This window comes from Mobula hypostoma, chromosome 4, assembly GCF_963921235.1.
Source record: "Mobula hypostoma chromosome 4, sMobHyp1.1, whole genome shotgun sequence".
Classification (NCBI taxonomy): domain Eukaryota; kingdom Metazoa; phylum Chordata; class Chondrichthyes; order Myliobatiformes; family Myliobatidae; genus Mobula; species Mobula hypostoma.
In genome coordinates, this window is record NC_086100.1 from 19,161,632 (window position 1) to 19,174,360 (window position 12,729).

Genomic DNA, 12,729 nt, shown 5'->3' on the forward strand with positions numbered 1-12,729 from the left:
TCTGTCAATTGCTAGTCTCTGGGCATGAAGACACACACTCAACATTTTAGGAACTGCTTCTTCCCTCACCGCCATCAGATTTCTGAATGGTCCATGAGCGCACGGACACCTGGTACCCTGATAAACCTCAGCAAGGGTCGATGTCCTCAAGGCAGAGCTGCAGTGTTAATGGTTCTTGTTCATAATGAATCATTTATAGCTACACACTCAAAATTCTGGAGGAACTCAGCAGGTCAGGGAACATCTATGGATGGGAATAAGCAGTCAATGTTTCAGCCATTCATCAGGATTGGAAAGGAAGGGGAAAGATGCCAGAATAAGAAGGTGGGGGGGGGGTAGTACAAACTGACAGGTCACAGATGATACCAGGCCTGGGGAAGTTAGGCGGGTGGGGGAGGGAGGATGAAGTAAGAAGATGGGAGGTGATAGGTGGAAGAGGTAAAGCGCTGAAGAAGTTTAATAGGTGAGTCCCGTGGACCATGGGAGAGAGAGAGGAGGAGGGAACCAGAGGGAGGTGAGGGGTGGGTGAGAAGAGGAGGGGTGAGATGGGAACCAAAATGAGGAGAAGAAAAAGAGAGAAGGGGAGGGCAAATAAGTTACTGGAAGTTGGAGAAATCAATGCTCATGCCATTGGGGGAATAAGGGGAAAGGGGTTAAGGAGCCAGTGGAGAGTACCCTGTGGCCATCCCCCTCAACAACACTTTGGGTACTGTCGGGGGTGGGGTGGGAGGAAAATCATAGTGGCTGGGTCTCTGGCACTGGGCCTGCTTTTGTGACCAAGAAGGGAAGGGGGTGGGAGAAGAGGCACGCTGTGGTGACAGGGGATTCAACAACATTCCCCGATGATATGTTGCCTGCCGGGTACCAGGGTTGACTGGGTCCTCAGCAGTCTTAAGTGGGAGGGTGAATAGCCAGGAGTTCGTGGACCATTGTAGGTACCAATGACATGGGTAGGACAAGTGATGAGCTTCTGCATTGGAAGTTCAAGGAGTTAGGTGACCTCCAGAGTTGTGATCTCTGGATTTCTACCCATGCCATGTGCTAGTGAGGCCAGTACTAGGAAGATTATACAATTTCATGTGTGGCAAAGGAGTTGGTGTAGGTGGGAGGGCATAGGAACTGGGATAATTGGTCTCTCTTCCATGGAAGGTGGCACTTGTACAGGAGGGACAGTTTGCACCTGAACTGGAAGGGGACTAATATCCTAGCAGGAAGGTTTGTTAATGCTGCACAGTGGGGTTTAAACTAGAACTTCAGGAGGATGGGAACTAGAGACCCAGATCAGTCAGTGGAAAGATTGTTGAGGCAGATGTTGGTAAGACCTCAAATAAAGTTAGGAATCAAAAGGTTAAGCATGGTGTGACCAGTGTCCTGAGCTGCATATACTTCAATGCAAGAAGCATCATAGGAAAGGCGGATGATAGTGCTGAAGTTGAGGTAGCTGGTTTACAAATAGAGACAGTGTGTAGTGAAGGGAGGCTGTTGACAACATAAAAGCAAAAGAGAGGGCATAAAATAGAGCAAAAATTAATGGGAAGTTAGAGGATTGGGAGCTTTTAAGAACCAACAGAAGCCAACTAAAAACAAGCAAGAGAAAATCTGCAGATGCTGGAAACCTGAGGAACACACACAAAATGCTGGAGGAACTCAGCAGGCCAGGCAGCATCTATGGAAAAGAGTACAGTCGATGTTTCTGGCCAAAACCCTATGGCAGGACTAAGCCAGCGAAAAAAGTCATTAAGAAGGTAAAGATAAAATACGAAAGTAAGGTGGTCAATAATATTAAGGAGGATCCCAAAACTATCTTCAGATACTTGATTGGTCAGGGCATGAAGCGATACGTGGATAAGGCAGGAAATTGAGGCTGAGAGGAAAATTGGATCAGCCAGGATGAAATGGTGGAGCAGACTCGATGGGCCAAATGGACGAGTTCTCCTCCCATATCTTATGGTCTAATATGAGGTGTTGCTCCTCCAACCTGAGTTTGGCCTCATCATTGTAGTAGAGGAGACCACAGATGAACATCTCAGAATGGCAACAGGGAGTCAAATTGAAACGGGTAGCTAGTGGGAAATCCTGCTAGTCACCTACTCAATTCAGAATCAGGATCAGCTTTATTATCACCGACATGTGTTGTGAAACTTGTTGACTTAGCAGCAGCAGTTCAATGCGATACATAATATAGAAGAAAAAAAATAAGTAAATCAATTACAATATACATATATTGAATAGCTTAAAAATCATGCAAAAAGCAAAAACAATATATATTTAAAAAGTGAGGTAGTGACAAATACAGCACTGCGTAAAAGTCTTAGGCACCCTAGCTATTGATATATGTGCTGAAGACTTTTGTACAGAACTGTATGTCAGTGATAATAAACCTGATTCTGACTCACCAGTGAATGGGCTGGTTGATGAGAAACACTGATGAATTTCACCGCTAATTACCGGAAGGATTGAAAATGATGAGACTGCACTGTGGCAGACAGGAAGACTCTACAATGGGTAGTCAAAACTGTGCAATGCACACCAGCCTCTCCATCATCAAGGACACGTATTTAGAAAGGTGCCGGAAAAGGGCCAGTAACATTATGAAGGATCTCACCCACCCTGCTCATGTGGACTGTTTGCCCCACTCCCATCAGGGAGGAGGCTATGCGGCATCCACACCAGGACCACCAGACTCTAAAGAGTTACTTTCTTCAAGCAGAAAGGCTGGTCAACACCTCTATCCACTAATCCACTCTTCACACCCCCAGCCACCACTACTTCATCATTTCTGTCAGTCAACTTATGTACAGACACTCCTGTACCAAGCATCACTTTATGGACATACAATCAATCTACATATACAATGCATTATGTATTTATATTTATTGTGTTTTTAATTATTGTGTTCTTTATCTTATTGTGGCTTCTCTTGTGCTGAATTAGTTCCAGAGTAACAATTATTTCATTCTCCTTTACAAGCACTTGTGTACTGGAAATGACATTAAACAATCGTGAATCTTGAGCCTTGATTACAAATCTTCATTCTCCAGTGGAGACATGCAATATCTCTTCCTGACTAATGAGGCAGGCCCCAGAGGCTGAATTAGTGTATCTGTTAGCATAGCGCTTCACAGCACTAGTGACCGGGGATCAATTCCCACTGCGGTTTGTCGGAGTTTGTACGTTCTCCTCATGACCATGTGGATTCTTCGCTTTCCTCCCACATCCCAAAAGTGCACGGGTTTGTAAGGATTAGTAAGCTGTGGGCATTCTGTGTTGGTGCAGGAAGCGTGATATGGGCTGCTCTCTAAGCATTCTTGCACTGTGTTGGTTGTTGACGCAAACAGCACATTTCACCGTACGTGTGACAAATAAAACTATTCTTTAATCTTTAATAATGATGCTCCTCATTTGTTTGCTTGCATGTAGAAGTGGCGTGACGAAAGAATGAAGGTAGAAGCAACAGAAGTCAGATCCGGCTGCTACTGTCTTTCATGTCCAATTGTTTCTGGGTCTGAGATTTAAAAAGGTGGTAGATAATGCAGTGCAAACAAAGAGGACTGCTTCACCATCAGAAATGCCATCTTTTAGTATGAGGTCCCAACCACCATCCTCAGGTGGATAGAATACTTTCCAAGGAGGAGGAGGGCAGTTCTCACCAGTACCGTGACCAATATTTATCCCATGTTCAACACCACCACACCAGGTTATCAGTTCATTTACCAGATCGCAGTTTGTGCGAGCTTTTCCGTGGGTAAATAGCTGATCATAGCCTCTGCATTACACTTTCATTAGTGACTGATTAAGGGTTAGATTCAGATTTGTTTATCACAGAAATAAATTTGGGTGGCACGGTAGTGTAGCGGTTAGCACAACGCTGTAGTCCCAGCGACCTGAGTTCAATTCCCACCACTGCCTGTAAGGAGTATATACGTTCTCCCTGTGACCGCATGGGTTTCCTCCGGGTGCTCCAGTTTCCTCCCACAGTCCAAAGACATACCGGTTGGTAGGTAAATTGGTCATTGTAAATTGTCCTGTGGTTAGTCTAGGGTTAAATTGGGGGATTGCTGGCTCGAAGTTCTGGAAGGGCCTAATCCGTGTTGTATCTCAATAAATAAATAGATCGTACAACAAAACATACAGTGAAATGAGTCACGTGCGTTAACAACTGACACAGCCTTGGGCTGTGCTGGGGAAGCCTGCAAGTTTCGCCGCACATTCTGGTGCCAACAGAGGATGCCCACAATGTTCATCAGAACACAAGCAGCAGCAACGACAACAACAAAGTAAGACAAGAGCAAAACAAACCCTTTTCCCACCCCTACACACACACGCGCAAGCAGGCCTTCGACCTCAAGGCCTTCAGTCCCTAGCCCAGAGTAGACTTGCAGACATTGAGCCTCCAATCTCCAGTTGCTGTCCCAGACTCGCAGATGTGGGGTCACCGACTTCCAGACGTGCAGACCCAGGGGCTTCCGGGATCAGGCTTCTGCAATCAATTGCCACATTAAGTGGCAGGCCTGCTCACCATTTGGTTCCTTGAATGCAAATCAGTGAGCTGTAGACACTGTGATTTCCTTTTCGTGCCTGAGGCACTGAATAGGCACGTGTTTCAATTTCATCGCATTTACAGGGAAACCTTGGCTGCAGCAGCTCAGGACGTCGAGGAACCTGGCCAGGAGAACCATATGGAGGACCATCTGCTGAAGATAGCAGCTCCGTATTGCAGTTTCATTGCCGGAAGTCATGCACTGATGTACCAATTAGTGTGACTGCTCCCTATAGGAGCTGAGGGGTGGGCTTAGTTGGGAGTGGGGTAAAGTTGTGAATGTGTGTGTGTGTGTGTGTGTGTCCCAGTGAGCTTAAGAGTGTGTGCATGCATGTTTGCATGTTTCAGTCTCAGTGTATGCATGTCGCATTTGTGTGTGTGCTTGCAAATCTCAATTTCAGTGAATGCATGGGTATTTGTAGATGTTTGTGCGAGCATGTAGCATGTGTGTGTGTATGCTTGCAAATCTCAATCTTAGTGTATGGATGGGTATTTGTATATTTGTGCGTGCATGTGGCATTTCTGTGTGTGCGTGTGTGTGTGTGTGTGTGTGTGTGTGTGTGTGTTTGCACATCTGTCTCAGTGTATGCATGGGTATGTGTGTCTATGTATCATGCATGCGGAATGTGTGCACCCGTCTATTTCTGTAGGTTTAACTTTGACTATGTGAAGAGCATGTTGTGACCAGGAGGGCAGTGGGAATTAGCACTGGGCAACATAACAGTGCGCATTGTGCAACCACCCCCCACCTTTATCGCCGTCCCACGAGCTTTGCATCCGGCAAGTTCAGTGTATGCTCGCTGACGAATTCTGCGCCTGATCTATGTGACGACAGAAATTCCAATACCATGCTCTCCATCGCCAATTAATTGTTTTTGTTCTCACTTTATGTTCCTTCTAAAGCCTCAACCTGGGACATAACATTGGCAAGAGCAGCTTGTCTGGGAGGTCTTGTAGCTACCAAAGTTTGTCACTATTGGAATATTAATTGTATTATATTAGGTCTATTGTAGACTATCTGATTGCCATAAATTATCACAATTTCATCTAACTTTTCCAATGTTCTTCCATTGTCCTCTTTTGTTCTACAGATTGTTCCAATTGGAATTTTCCTTGATACACAGAGGGTCTGTTTATAGTGGACTGGTTATAAAGTCATTGAGTCATACAGCATGGAAACAGGTCGTGCCATCTGTGTAACTCAATGAGCTATCCCCGTCTGCCCGCACTTGGCCCATAGCCCTCCAAACACCTCCTATCCATGTTGTTGTTTGTAGTTGACAGCTGAGTACAACTCTATTTGACTATTCCAATGTTCTCCCAATAGTCTCCATTGTTCTATCCTCTGTAAGCCTCATTCACAACTCTGATTCCTATGTCCAAGCACCCATTCACCTTCCTCCTTGCAACTATTGCTCTTTATTGCCTCTGTGTTAAGCCTTCAGGGTCAACCATGGATGTTTAGATGCGCAAGTCAGGGCAGTACGATATGGAGAGCAAGCTGTTGCCCATGTAGCGAGCTCCCCCTCTCCATACAGCTGATGAACCCAAAGGAACGGCACACACCAATATAGTTTGGCACCAGTAGCATCACAGGAGTTACTAGTCAACGTGGAACTCAATGTAGGACAGCTTCAGGGACTTCAGCTCCAGACATTTCCCTTGGGGTTTACTCCCGAAGCCGTCAACATGAGTGGGTATAGCCACAAAGCAGTGGAGGTTTGAGATCAGAGCGTTCCTTCTCATAGATGGGCTGCCAACCACGGTCAACGAGCCCTACCTGCCCGGAGAAACTGGTTTTAAGGTGCCAGTAATCCGCCTTTGCCCCTTCTCCTGTCGGTGGAAACGGTTCCGCTGGACTTAGTAACTAAGCCAGACTTGAAGGCCAGAGACTGGACTTGGTTATCAGAAGCTATTTGAGGTGCACCCAATGGAGGATTTAACAGGTAGAGGGAGCTTATCCCTCAGTTATAACAACCTCAGCTACGGCATATGTAAGCTATTGTATAATTCTGTCTGAATATAAGGTTTTGCAGTTAATGTTGTTCAATATTGATTTTAAGTCAGAGATTGATAAGAGTTTTGAGATAGGTATTCAGAATCAGAAATGAGTTTATTGTCCCTGATGTTAGTCATGAAATTTGTTGTTTTTTGGCAGCAGTGCAGTGCAGGTTTAAAAACCTCTGTACGCCTTGTCGTCATCATCTGAGATTCTGCCAACAGTGCTGCCATTGGCACATTTATAGATGGGTTTTGAGCTGTGCCTAGCCACACAGACATGAGTGCAAATTTAAGAGATTTAGGGCAAAGGCAAGGGTCTGGAGTGGGGTCACACATCAGACACACCATTATTCAACAGCGAAGCAGAAGGGGCTAAGTAGTTGAATTGGATCAAAAAGCCTTTGTTGTACAAGAAGGGCATTAATGTAAGAGGAAAGCCCCTTCAATTCTAACTATTCGCAATAACTTCCACATTGTGTTGAAATGGAAATATTCTCAATGCAGAAGAAACCCAACAAAACTCAAGGCTGGTCTGGTGCTTCAGCTTTTCAACTGATTTCATTTTGTACATTATCTTAAAGCAGATGAGATGAAATAAATTCTTATCTCTGAGACAAGATGCAATTGTAAGACAATAAAGTTTCTCATATCTTGTCGATTATTTTTAAGCTGCAAAGAATTGCATAACATCTTTAAAAATGAACTCAGCAGAACATAGCATCAACCCTGGCACACCCCAAGGTGCTTAGCCTGCTGCTCTGATCTCTCTACACCCATGACCATGTGGCTAGGCACAGCACAAATGCTATCTATAAATCCTCTCTTGATGAAAGAATCTCATATGGTGATGAAGAGGCATTCAGGAATGAGGATTGGCAGGTTGAGTGGTGTGGCAACAACAACCTCGCACTCAACATCATTTTTTTTTATATAGGCATCTGTTAGTCTTATGAGACCATGGATTTGCGCCTTTGAAGGTTTCCAGGGCGCAGGCCTGGGCAAGATTGTATGGAAGACCAGCAGTTGCCCATGCTGCAAGTCTCCCCTCTCCACGCCACCGATGTTGTCCAAGGGAAGGGCATTAGGGCCGATACAGATTGGCACCAGTGTCATCGCAGAGCAATGTGTGGTTAAGTGCCTTGCTCAAGGACCCAACACGTTCCCTCGGCTGGGGCTCGAACTAGCGACCTTCAAATCACTAGACGAACGCCTTAACCACTTGGCCACGCGCCAACATAACATCATTAAGACCAAAGAATTGATCGTGGACTCCAGGAAGGGGAGGTCGAGGGAACACACTCCAATCCTCATCGAGGGGTCAGTAGTGGAAAGAGTGAGCAGTTGCAAGTTCCAGGGTGTCAACATCTCTGGAGATCTAGCCTGGGCCCAACGTATCGATACTATCATGAAGAAGGCACACCAGTGGCTATCAGGAGTTTGAGGAGATTTGGTATGCCACCAAAGACATCAGCAAATCTCCACAGATGTACTGTGGAGCATTCCAACTGCCTGCAACAGTGGATGGTATGGAGGGCCACTGCACAGAAATAGAAAAGGCTTCAGAAAATTGTAAACTCAGTCAGCTTCATCATGGGCACCAGCCTCCACGCCATTGAGGACATCTTCAAAGGGCGATGCCTTAAAAAAAGGCAGCATTCATCATTGAGTACTCCCAGGACCCAGGCCATAACCTCTTCTCATTATTGCCATCAGTGAGAAGGTACTGGAGCCTGAAAATGCACACTCAACGTTTCAGCAACAGTTTTTCCTCCTCCACCATCAGATTTCTCAATAGACAATTAATCCATGAACACTACCTCACTATTTTTGCTCTCTTTTGCCTGACTTACTTAATTTATTATATATATATTTCTTATTATAATTTATAGTATGTACATTAATAGTATATAAAGAAATAGCTCCCCATCTTTGATCTAAATGGATGTCCTCGTGTTCTGATTATGTGGCCCCTAGCCCCAGACTCACCCCGCTATAGATAACTTGCTCTCCATGTCCCTCTATCGAGACACTTCAGTATTTTGTGGGTTTCAATGGGGTCACCTGTCATTCTTTTAATCTCCGGTGATGTGCCTCTAAATACCCCAAACCCTAATCCTTAAAAATGGACTCCAACATCTTTCCAACCACTGAAGTCAGACTAACTGGCCTATTATTTCCCATCCTTTGCCTCCCACCTTTCTTAAAGAGTGGAGTAACATAAAGTGTACTTTACAGAAATTATACATGACTTGCACGTGTACCAAACAAACACAACACCAGTGCAAGATTGATAGAGAGAGAAAAACATAATCCGAAGTAGTATTATGGTCCTTAAAAAGTCAGTTCAGGGACATGATGACAACAGGGTTGATTCACTGTAATAAATGATATAAAGATAACTGTGAGGTGTGGGTTTTCAGCTGCCTGCTCCGACTTGTGTGATGCTCTATCCAACAATAAAATAAAGCCAAATTGAACATAAACTACAGTAAGAATATAAGGTATTGAAAAAAGACATCTGACCTTTTAAGTTTTCTTTGCCATTAAATGAGATTATAGCTGATATCAAACTTCAGAGTAAATTTATTATCAAAGTGCCTGTGTATGTTACCAAAAACTACCTTGAGGTTCATTTTCTTGCATCCATATACCGGAAAAAAGAAATAAAATAGTAACTATACATTAACAGACCAAGACTGCCAAACAACTAATGTGTAAAAAAGACAAACAGTGCAAATAAAAACGACACTGAGTACAAGAGTTGTAAAAACTTGATAGCGTGTGTCTGGGTCATAGAATCACATGATGATTGAAGTTATCCATGCAAGTTCAGGAGACTAATGATTGTATGGTAACAACTGGTGGCCTGTGACCCAAGGCCTCAGTACCTCCTGCCCATTGGTAATAGCGAGAAGAGGGCATGTCTTAGATGGTGACGTTCGTTGTTGATGATTTTCCTGTCATCAGAACATTAGAAGTAAAAATCTGTCTTGATTTTTTGCATATTTCCTGATTCTGCTTCCATGGCTCTCTGGAAGGATGTCAGATTCATGACCCTTTGAGAGAAGAAATTTCTCCTCTTCTCTCACTTAGGAGGGGAGGAGAAGATGGGGGTGCAATGCAGCACATGCGGCCGCTCCAAATTGATATTGTATTTGTTAAATAGGGGCCGTGCGCAATCCTGATTTGATGGAGACAGACGTGAGAAGCACAGAGGAACATCTGGAGAAACTTCTGAAATGCCGCTTTGCTGCCGCTACTACTGTGTGATCGAGAATCTCCGGAGGAGAAGGCCCCAATTCCTCGGCTTTGCCTATTGCTTGTTGCCGGGGCCGGGGTCGAAGTGCTCGGTGCTTGGTGTCGGAGGGCTGGTCGGAGGCTCGAAGTTTTCGGACGGACTTAAGAGCAAGCAGCATCATTGTAAACCCATCACACCCTGAACATCACCTGTTCCAACTCCTTCCTTCTGGTAGGCGCTTTAGATCACTGTAGGCCAGGACAAATAGGTACAAGAACAGTTTCTTTCCGTATGCCATCAGTCTTATGAACACTTGAATTTTAGTCTATTATAAACCAAGTCCACCTGTACATACACAGGTATACCTCATTGTATATAGTTCATGATTATTTGCGCTATTGTTTTGTTTGCTTTTTGATTCTGTACAGTGAGAGCTCAGGGAAACCGGCATCAAATTCCCTGTATGTGTCCACACACTTGGCGATAACAAAGGATTCTGATTCTGATTCTGAAGAGTCGGCTGTGGTTGGGTGCTTCCAGGATGCTGTATCGGCAAGTTTGCAGCGCTGGAAGCTCATGGCAAGGAGAGTTTCTCCCTTCAACCATCTGCGTGAGATGTTGGGACTTTCGAGAGACTTTGAGATTTTTTTTCACCGTGCCCATGGTCTGTTCTTCATCAAATTACGGTATTGCTTGCACTGTTGTAACTATATGCTATAATTATGTGGTTTTTATCAGGTTTTTTTGGTTTTGGTTTGTCTTGTGTTTCTGTGATATCATTCTGGAGGAACAAATTGTATCATTTCTTAATGCTTGCATTACTAAATGACAATAAAGGAAGACTGCGTGTCCTCATAATCTAATCTAATCTAAGATCTTTTTCTGAAGCAGATTCCTTAAATCTGGATTTTCTCACTTCCTGTCCTGTCCTGTCAAATTCCCAATGAACCTCTCATTTTGTAAACTCATCGGAGTGGAGGTAGATGTTCACCAGGATGCTGCCTGGTTTAGCGGGCAACGTGCTACACGAGAGGCTGGATTAACCTGGGTTGTTTTCTCTGGAGCGCAGGAGGCTGAGGGGAGATCTGATAGAGGTTCACAAGATTATGAGGGGCATAGACAGGGCGGACAGAGAATATCTGCTTCCAAGGGTTAAAATGTTTAATACCAGAAGGTACGCATTCAAAGTGAGAGGAGGTAGGTTCAAGAGGGATGTGAGGGGTAAGTTTTTTACTCAGAGAGTCGTGGATACCTGGTACGTGCCTCCCTGGTATGGTGGTAGAGGCAAATACATTAGAAGCTTTTAAAAGATGGTTGGCACATGGAGGTAAGGAGGATGGAAGGATATGGACATGATGTATGTAGGAGGGATTAGTGTTTGGCTGTTTTTGATTTGCTTTTTACTGGATCGTCACAACATTGTGGGCCAAATAGCCCAGTCCTGTGCTGTACTCTTCTATGTTAAATGTTCTTCATAAAACAATTCATTCATGCTGATGAACCTTCTCTGAACAGCAACCAATACACGTACCTGTATGTCATTTCTTACTTAAGAAGACCAAACAATAAATAGTAAAAAAGTTTTTTTAAAAAGGAGGAAATATTTTCATCAGCTCTGCTTCAAAAAAAAAAGCTCGGAGATCAAACTAATAGGGGCTAATTCAGCTCGTAAGTTCATTGTATTTCCTTTTGAAAATAAAATGATGAAAGCAACTAAACGTTTACTCTCAAACAATTTTAGTCTTTACTTTCAATAGTTTCAGAGAAATTATGAAGCAATATTTAGAACACGTACTCATTGAAAACCCAGGATCAGAATCTTTCATCTAAATTTCTAATGGTGCAATTAATCAAATAAAAGACATTTTACACACAGGGGCCACTTTATTAGGTACAGCTGTACACCTGCTTGTTAATGCAAATATCTAATCAGCCAATCATATGGCAGCAACACATTGCATAAACGCATGCAGTCGTGATCAAGAGGTTCAGTTGTTGTTCACACCAAACATCAGAATGAGGAAGAAATGTGATCTAAGTGACTTTGACTGTGGAAGGAATGTTGGTGCCAGATAGGGTGGTTTAAATATCTCAGAAACTACTGATCTCCTGAGACTTTCACACACGAAAATCTCTAGAGTTCACAGAGAATGGTATGAAAAACAAAAAAAAAAGGTCAGAGGAGAAGGGCCAGACTGGTTCAAGCTGACAGGAAGGCGACAGCAACTCAAATAATCACACGTTACAACAGTGGTGTGCAGAAGAGCATCTTTGAATACACAACATGCCAAATCTTGAAGTGGATGGGATACAGCAGCAGAAAACCTCAAATATACATTCAGTGGCTATTTTATTAGGCACAGGAGGTAGCTAAAATGGTGGCCATTGAGTATATATATATATATATAACTAAACTAAGTAGATCATCTCTAGGAAACGTCGACTGTACCTCTTCCTAGAGATGCTGCCTGGCCTGCTGTGTTCACCAGCAACTTTTATGTGTGTTGCTTGAATTTCCAGCATCTGCAGAATTCCTGTTGTTTAAGTAGATCATTGTTCACTTATTTTGTAGTTATAATTTCACCAGCATTACAATGAAGTAATATGTTTCATACGGTAATGTTCTTTGGGAGATGTCATACTTATTTACTTAATTGTGCTTTAATCTTGTATTAATATCTCACTGAGAAGTTGCTTAAAATTAATGGTTCTCCCATGGGAGAAAGCCCCTAGGTTCACCACATAAGCACTGAGCTGAAAATCATTTGTCTTATATTCATAGTCAGTCCCTCAGTGAGTGTGCCAACGGGTGAATCCCGTGAAATGAGTGAATCCACGGGTTGAATAATAACCCAGATTCTCGAGGCTGAGAACTTTAGTCTCTAGTTGAGGCTAATCTGGCTGTTGTATCCATTCAGATTTGATATCAAGACTAATTTAATCCTTGTGA